Source organism: Pinus tabuliformis, chromosome 6 (genome assembly GCF_031772625.1).
Source record: "Pinus tabuliformis cultivar Carrire ecotype Pingquan chromosome 6, CPIR1, whole genome shotgun sequence".
NCBI classification, from domain to species: domain Eukaryota; kingdom Viridiplantae; phylum Streptophyta; class Pinopsida; order Pinales; family Pinaceae; genus Pinus; species Pinus tabuliformis.
This window is the reverse complement of record NC_142292.1, coordinates 1,083,503,938-1,083,512,815: the sequence shown is the minus strand read 5'-3', so window position 1 is coordinate 1,083,512,815 and position 8,878 is coordinate 1,083,503,938. Positions and strand designations below refer to the sequence as shown.

Sequence of the window (8,878 nt, the reverse complement as noted above, 5' to 3'; positions counted from 1 at the left end):
CAATGTAGTTGATATACGCGGATAGGCATATAGAAGAAAAAAACTAATATGTTCTATTCTTAGAATCATATAAAACCCCTCGTCTAAAAATGTAATTTTTTTTTTGTCAGCGTGAAAAAACCTAGATATATATTATACTGATGGGCAATATCACATATATACCGCATAATCACGAGGAATTTATACCAGTATTCCTATGAGAAATATAGAGAATCAGTTTCACATATAATAAATCAGATCAATCAATACAATAATATAAACTACCACCAAAAACTACATATAAGTATAACATATGTAAAAAAATCAGATAAAAAAAATATGCATTATGATGTCGTTGAAGCTGTTTGACCTATTCCAAGTAATAGAAGTAATGCATAATACTTCCGGTTGATGCTGATGCTGATGTCGATCCCTGTTGTATACAAAAATATCATTATCCACAATATAGGTCTAAGATTGCATACTACTATTCTTTACTAACAGAATAGAACCACAAGCAGACTTGTGACGACGTGGCCCCTTCCATCAACCCAACTCAGGTACCCATAAACCACGCATTCCCCACCCTTAGGATCCTCTCCATTCCGTACTTCCAAGCTGAGAGAAAATCCGAACTTTTCATTCCTTTCTTTGAATAGCAAATAGTCAGGTTCCACTTCCACAGAGCCTTCACTATTGCTTTATACAAATATGGTATCTTATTTTCATCCGCCACATTGCTTACAATTCTCTTAAATCTCTTCACCTTTGCTGCTACGGCTGATGATGTGAAATTTGCAAGGAATAACGGATAGTTGAGATCGCCAACAGTGGCATGGCCGCTGCACGAGTATCCCCTCCTTGTTACTATCCGGATTTCTTTCTTCGTATAATTGAGGGCGCAAAGGTAATTTATATAGTCATTCATGTCAGAGTCGCAGACGAGACCAGGATCTGCAGCTTTATTGGGATTCACAATACCGGCGCCGAAATCCAGGGGAGTCGCTGGGACGACAGGAGGATAGAGTTGATTTACCATAACGTGGCCGGTGGTGTTGTCGTGTGTGTGGGCCGTCGTTATGAGAGCAGACTTTATAGCGGTGAGGCTCCAGTCGGGGTGGATGGCTTTCACCAGAGCTGCAACGCCTGCTGCATGGGGAGAGGCCATAGACGTCCCGGAGGCAAGGCCATAGGCGGATTCCAATGGAAATGTTCCCATGTAAGAAGCAGCAACATTAGGTACCCAGGCGGCAAGTATGTTCACACCCGATGCAATCACGTCGGGTTTCAAGATGCCAGGAATCAGCCTATTTGGGCCTCTTGACGACCAATAAGATACCGTCGGTGCAGGCTTGGATCCCATTTGCGTTATATTAATTGGGTATTTAATGTCTTCAGCACACGATTTATCACGATAACATGGGAGCGGGTAAATTTGGCATTAAATAATATTTGCCCGTTCTCGTGTGGCGTACTGTTCTGAAGACATTAAATACCTAATATATGGCTGGTTAGCTCCAGCCTTTGCGTTATCACGAATTTTATGTCCGCTGTGGCGTTTGATGCATCAGTACTCATAACATAATCTGCTATTAAGCGTGTTTGCTCTGAAGTCACTGACACCGTAGGCATCCAAAAGGCTTCAGGGAATTGCGAGCCAATATAGTCAATGACTATCACACCAGCAGGTTCGGTTCTGTTCGCTGTCAAGAGCAACGTTTCCAGCGGCTGTCGAGGAGACATGTGAGCCATGGCCATCATAGTCGGGCTGACTCGTAATCCACACTGGTATTGAGAGAACCGTATTGCGCCAGGAATCCTTTGTTAAAATAACGGGCTCCTATCGGTTTTCTATTGCAAAGGGAGGAGTTAAAGGCAGTGCCCAGCCGGCATTGGCCTTTCCACTTTGGAGGGATGTCACTCATTCCATTATCTTTAAAGCTTTCACTCTATGGCCAGATGCTTGTGTCCAGAACTCCGATTATAATATCCGATCTGTTGCCCAATTCTGCTCGGGGCCATATGCCGGATTTGCGTTTGAGCCCTAGAAATTTGATTGAGCGGGTGGTATCCAACTTACCCTTGCTATATGGGTGACTTGCAATGTACCCTGACATTGTTTACAGTGCATCCACCTCCGACTGCTTCAGCTTACCACTAAAGCCATGCATTACTTTATCGTAAACATACAATAAGGGTCCGTTCGTTTGTTTGTTCACTGCTCTTCCTTTTATGATAGAGTGTCGGGAATTTCTGGTTATTCCAAACAAAATACAGTGGAAAAATCCTCTGTTTCCACTGTTGAGAATTTTCTCATAAATTCTGAAACAACAAAAATATGAACAGAGAGCAATACTCTGTTTTCTGATAATTCAAAAACACAAGAACAGAGCATAAAATAATACTCTACTTTGCCTCAGGATCAAAAACTGATCAAAATAATACTCTGTCTTTGACACAGAAAAATACTCTGTTTTTAACTCAGAAAAACAGAAAAATTCGTTCTCTGGAAATGGTGTTGCAGCAACACAGTTTTTTTCAGTTGCTGTAACTTGTGTTGCAGCAACGCTGTTCGTGGTGTTGCAGCAACGTAAATTTTTTCAGTTGCTGTTCGTGGTGTTGCAGCAACGTAAATTTTTGGTGTTGCAGCAACGTAACTTTTGACGTCAAGTATTTTTTGAGTTGCGGTGTAACAGCAACGAGGATTTTTGACGTCAAGTATTTTTTCGACTTACGGTGTAACAGCAACAGGCAAAAAGAAACTTATATTTATGAACGATAAACTAACTGATAAAATAAGTCTTCCTCATGTAGAGGGATCTTCACAAAATATTATGCTAAAGAGCATCTTCCTCTTGACAGAGGGATTACAACAGGAACGCTTCAGTTCCACAAAACAACTATCTCAGAAAATTTCAGCACTGTTGTGCAATAAAAAAAAAACTCTCTTGTTCTACACTGTTGTGTGTTACAAAAGGACTTTCAATCTATTTCCTCTCTCTTACTTTTCAATCCATGCACTGCTGTGCAAAAGGGCTTCATTCATGTGAGCTCATGCTGGTGCACACTCTTTCTTAAAAACACAGAAATTACATTCCAGCGCTGCTGTGCTATATTGCTGAGTACCTAACACTGCTGTGGCTCTACACATATATATAGTGCAGGAAGCGGTCATAATTTATCCATCAACCGCCTCAACTCTCTGACAGAGTCTCTGCTGCACATAATGAACAAATCTGATCTTTTGCTGTATTTCTTGAGTCGGTTGTGCTGAAACCCAAGACTGATAAATGTTGCGGCTGGCTCGAGGCTGGTACTTTCCTTCTCGGCCATGCTTCTTCTTTAATGCTGTTTGGTGAGCAGTTATGGCGCAGAGCCCAGATCTGATCTTCCTCCTCCTTTGGGAACACAAACAAGCAAACGGTGAAAAGACACTTATGGCGGTGGCGTGAATAAGCCGAAACAAATAATGGTTGTTGGATTAAAGACAGATGGACTGTTGGGATTGTTTGCAGGTGAGGGTGCGGTTTCTGTTCAACTATTGCTGCAGTTGAAATTACATTCCAACACTCCCCTTTAATTTCAACTGCTGGGTTATCAGTCATACCCAGACACTTCATCAAAAACTCGAAACTTTTCTGATCCAACGGTTTGGTCAGAATATCAGCAACGTGCTCCTTCTCTGCTCTCATGGGAGATTTAATTTCATATCTCTCCCCTTTAGGAAGATCCATCTGATAGAGTTCTACCAGGGTCTTCATCAGATCTTCAATCTCTTCCTCTGTCATATTGACAAGGGTTTTGGCAGTGAAGCCCATCTCAGCGATCTTGGCAAGAGTTACATATCGAACTCCATATTCTTTAAATAGATCTTCAAGGAACTTCAATTCCTTTCTCCCATTCATGGGTTCTGTCCATTTCCTATCTTGAACTCCATCTTCTAAATAAACAGGGTCATCAACATGACTAGATAAAGCAAACAAAGAATTCATACCTTCATTTGTTGCTTCTTGTGGTGTGCTTGGAGAAGCACATTCATTTTTCCTCAAGGGTGCTACTTGCTGCCCTTGTGTTGGCTCCGCTATTTGGGGATGTACTTCAGCCATCTCCTCATCACCTTCATCACGAGACAAACAGATTTTATCATTCACTGTTTTCTCTAAGCTTTCATCACAAGCTTTCTCCTTAATGAACTGAGGTTTTGCTGTCTTCACTTTCTGCATGCCTTGATAGGCAGTTTTGAGAGTATCCCATGCTTCTCTGGATGTCTTAGCTGCTGCTATCCTTGGAAACACACTTTCATTCACTGCTCGATACAAGAAGTAGAGGGCCAAAGCATCTTTCTTCTTATAGTTCTTCAACAACTCTTTCTCTGCCTGAGTTAAGCTATTAAACTCATTTTCATTTGCTGGTTCTTCAAAACCATCTTCAACAAATTCCCATAAATCTTCTGAGAAAAGAAAAGCTCTCATAACTATTGCCCAATAGTCATAATTTTTCTCATTTAATAGTGGGAGCTGAGTATTAAAAATACCCATGCTAGTGCTAATGCTCGTCATTCCTTGCACTTTAAATTATGCTTCAAATACTTGACTGTATTTGAAAATCACTGTCTGTCTTCAACAGTAACACAGAAAAAAATATTCTTGAAAAATACCTTAGATTCTTTCTTGGCTGAGTCTTCACGCTGCTGGAGAAGTTGCTGCAACAAGAAATCTTCCTTCAGCTTCTTTGATGCCTTCAAAGAGCCTGGACTAGCTCTGATACCATGTCGGGAATTTCTGGTTATTCCAAACAAAATACAGTGGAAAAATCCTCTGTTTCCACTGTTGAGAATTTTCTGATAAATTCTGAAACAACAAAAATATGAACAGAGAGCAATACTCTGTTTTCTGATAATTCAAAAACACAAGAACAGAGCATAAAATAATACTCTACTTTGCCTCAGGATAAAAAACTGATCAAAATAATACTCTGTCTTTGACACAGAAAAATACTCTGTTTTTAACTCAGAAAAATAGAAAAATTCGTTCTCTGGAAACGGTGTTGCAGCAACACAGTTTTTTTCAGTTGCTGTAACTTGTGTTGCAGCAACGCTGTTCGTGGTGTTGCAGCAATGTAAATTTTTTCAGTTGCTGTTCGTGGTGTTGCAGCAACGTAAATTTTTGGTGTTGCAACAACGTAACTTTTGACGTCAAGTATTTTTTGAGTTATGGTGTAACAGCAACGGGGATTTTTGACGTCAAGTATTTTTTCGACTTACGGTGTAACAGCAACAGGCAAAAAGAAGCTTCTATTTATGAATGATAAACTAACTGATAAAATAAGTCTTCCTCACGTAGAGGGATCTTCACAAAATATTATGCTAAAGAGCATCTTCCTCTTGACAGAGGGATTACAACAGGAACGCTTCAGTTCCACAAAACAACTATCTCAGAAAATTTCAGCACTGCTGTGCAATAAAAAAAAAACTCTCTTGTTCTACACTGCTGTGTGTTACAAAAGGACTTTCAATCTATTTCCTCTCTCTTACTTTTCAATCCATGCACTGCTGTGCAAAAGGGCTTCATTCATGTGAGCTCATGCTGCTGCACATTCTTTCTTAAAAACACAGAAATTACATTCCAGCGCTGCTGTGCTATATTGCTGAGTACCTAACACTGCTGTGGCTCTACACATATATATAGTGCAGGAAGCGGTCATAATTTATCCATCAACCACCTCAACTCTCTGACAGAGTCTCTGCTGCACATAATGAACAAATCTGATCTTTTGCTATATTTCTTGAGTCGGTTGTGCTGAAACCCAAGACTGATAAATGCTGCGGCTGGCTCGAGGCTGGTACTTTCCTTCTCGGCCATGCTTCTTCTTTAATGCTGTTTGGTGAGCAGTTATGGCACAGAGCCCAGATCTGATCTTCCTCCTCCTTTGGGAACACAAACAAGCAAACGGTGAAAAGACACTTATGGCGGTGGCGTGAATAAGCCGAAACAAATAATGGCTGTTGGATTAAAGACAGATGGACTGCTGGGATTGTTTGCAGGTGAGGGTGTGGTTTCTGTTCAACTATTGCTGCAGTTGAAATTACATTCCAACATAGAGGAGACTATAGACTGATACCATTCCTCGTGGTAGGAAAACCGAGTGGGAATTTTAGATTTATCCATGTGAATTATGTAAATCATCCCATCGTCCTCGGCTGCTGCCGCTACTGCGGACACCGCTGATATGAAACATAGCATCAACTTTACGTGTACTGTTTTCATCATAACTGATACGCTTGAATCAGTCCTGCCGTCGCCCAAATAGGAATTCGCCAAATTCAAAAGCAAATAAAAGCAGGAGGACATTCAAGAATCAAGAATGGATGGTCCCAAAATAACACGGAAAGAACCCAGACATTCAAGAGTCATGAATGGATGAAGGGACTGGATGGATCCATGGAATTTTAGTTGGCAGAGATGCGCCCAAACCAAAAATACACAAGATAACTTACTAGTAAGAGAATTAGGAAATTTAATTAACGTGGAAGTGGTATTTTAGGGCACAATCGGTGGCCATTCACCCTTTAATTTAGAGAGCAGAGAATTAGGAGATATAGTTAACATGGAATAGGTATTTAGGGGGAACAATCGGCGGCACTAATCCTGCTATCCCACACACGCTTTATGAAGAAAGATGATGCAACTTCCTATTGTGATGGAAACCTATACAATTCGTTCAGAAAATGAATTCGCGGGGTAGTTGTTAGCCGCTTTCTAAATATCTGAATACCTTGGCCACATTTTTTTCGATTTCTGTAACACCCTTCCCTTCCCTATGTCATCGTGTTGGATAACAATCTTCCTTTTGTTTAATGCAAGCTTTTCACAAACGTACGGTCATTTTTAAAATTTTCCAAGCCTTTGACAAACCTACGGTCACTTTTAGAATTTGCCACTATTGTACTGCACGTTAAATCGATACTTTCCGGTTAACTCAATTTAAACCATAATTAATTATAATTTTTAAATATTAAAAACTTAGTTCACAGAGTGAATGATATATTTTCTAGTTCCACATTCAAATATTCCAAATTTAGAATAAAGTTAAGCTCAAGTATCATTTTATAACATATCACATATTAAAGGAAATAAAAAATAAAGCCAATAAAAATGGTCAGTGAAAGAGAAAACTACACAAAATAAAGTAATGTAGAAAAACTATTTCAGGTTTAAATAAAAATATATATGAAAAAAAATATCATTTTTAAGAAATGGTTTTTAAAATTACTAATTTTTAATTAAAAAATGTTTAATTTTAGAGTATATTTGATATACTATAATGGTTTTCATACCAAATTGTAGTAGGGGTAAGGAGAAAATGAAGCTTGCTGTGTAATTTCTATGTCTTCTGTGATGAATACATGAACCCATACATGAATCTCTCGATCTTTAAGCAATAATGCTCTTCAACAACCTCTTACCAACACGATAAAAACGTCTCTCGATCCTCGGTGAACCTCCAACGAACCTCAAATGAACCTCTCCTCTCACAGAATATTTAAAATGGCATAACAGAACATAAACTCATGCGGAACATTTTGAAAAACTTCTCTATTTTATTGATCTCAAAAGATGAATTATAATGCTGGAAGATTTAGAGAAACTTCAATCAAACTTGGGCATTTACCAGACACTACACCTTAAATTAAGATGCACTCTAGAGGCTACCTGACCCTTTGCAGAGTCTATCTTTGATATCATGAAAACTTTCCCTTGATGCTTTGTCTACAAGATTGTAATACATCATTGTCTTATACACCATATCATGTATCGAAGTGCTAGACTTAGGGTAAATCTTTCTTTTTTGTACAAGGTGTTGTAAGTCCTGATGAGGCTATATATTTGCATCTATAACATTGGTGTTTCTTAATTGCCAAGAGGGTTTCCATTTTTCGGCATAGATTGGCCATGAGGTGTTGTCTGAGATATTTCTAAGTTCTTCTTGCTGTGTTTTAGGGTCCCATTAAGAGACAATAACCATTAGATGATTTTCTTTTTTCAGATACTCCCGACTCAAAAAATATGGTAAACTGTTCCTTTCTCCCTTTATATGCTCAACATCAAAATTGAAATTTGCAAACAAAGCTTGCCATCTGGCAAACTTGGATTATCCAGGCTTTTTGATGTCTTTTTTTAACACTTTCTTTAAAGTAGAAGCATCAGTCCTCATAAGAAACCTTTTATGTATGAGGTTGATGTCAAATTTGTCTATATAATTCCATGTAGCTTTTACCTCTTTTTCAATTGTAAAATAGTTTTGTTCTCCTTGGTTCCATGTGCTTGAAGCAAACTGTATAACTTTTTCTTCTCCTTCTTTAGTTTGCTAGAGAATACCTCCCCATCCAATGTTGTTGTCGTCACTTTCTACAATTTTTGGCAAATCCTCATCTACAAGGTAGAGAATAGGTAAATTTTTACCTTAGATTTTATTTTTTTGATGGCATTGGTATGTTCTGAATTCCAAGGCATTGGATCTTTTTTCAATATTTGATTTAACAATTTTTTTTTATGGGAACACCCTTCATAGAAATTGCTCACGCAGTTCAAATAGCTTAGGAATCTCTACAATTGTCTTTATCTATGATCATATCTGAAATTTTATCAACAAATTCAAGTGCATGCATTTGTAATGTGATTTGTCCATCCTGAATAGTAGTTACAGGAATTTGATCTTTGTCTGAAACAATCCATTCTCTTCTTTCTTAGTAGGAGCCCACTTCTCTTCACTACTTGTGTAAAAAATCGAACAAGTTTGAAATGTTCTTCTACAAATTTAGAGAATATTAACACATCATCAATATATATAATGAACCAATCAAAGTATGGCTTGAAAATGTGGTCCATGACCTTTTGAA

At 38.5% G+C, this 8,878-nt stretch overlaps 1 pseudogene; it reads right to left on the bottom strand.

Annotated features, from left to right (window-relative positions):
- Positions 1-476: 476 nt before the first annotated feature.
- LOC149262683 (subtilisin-like protease SBT3) overlaps positions 477-8,878 on the bottom strand; it is a 46,830-nt pseudogene continuing 38,428 nt past the window's right edge.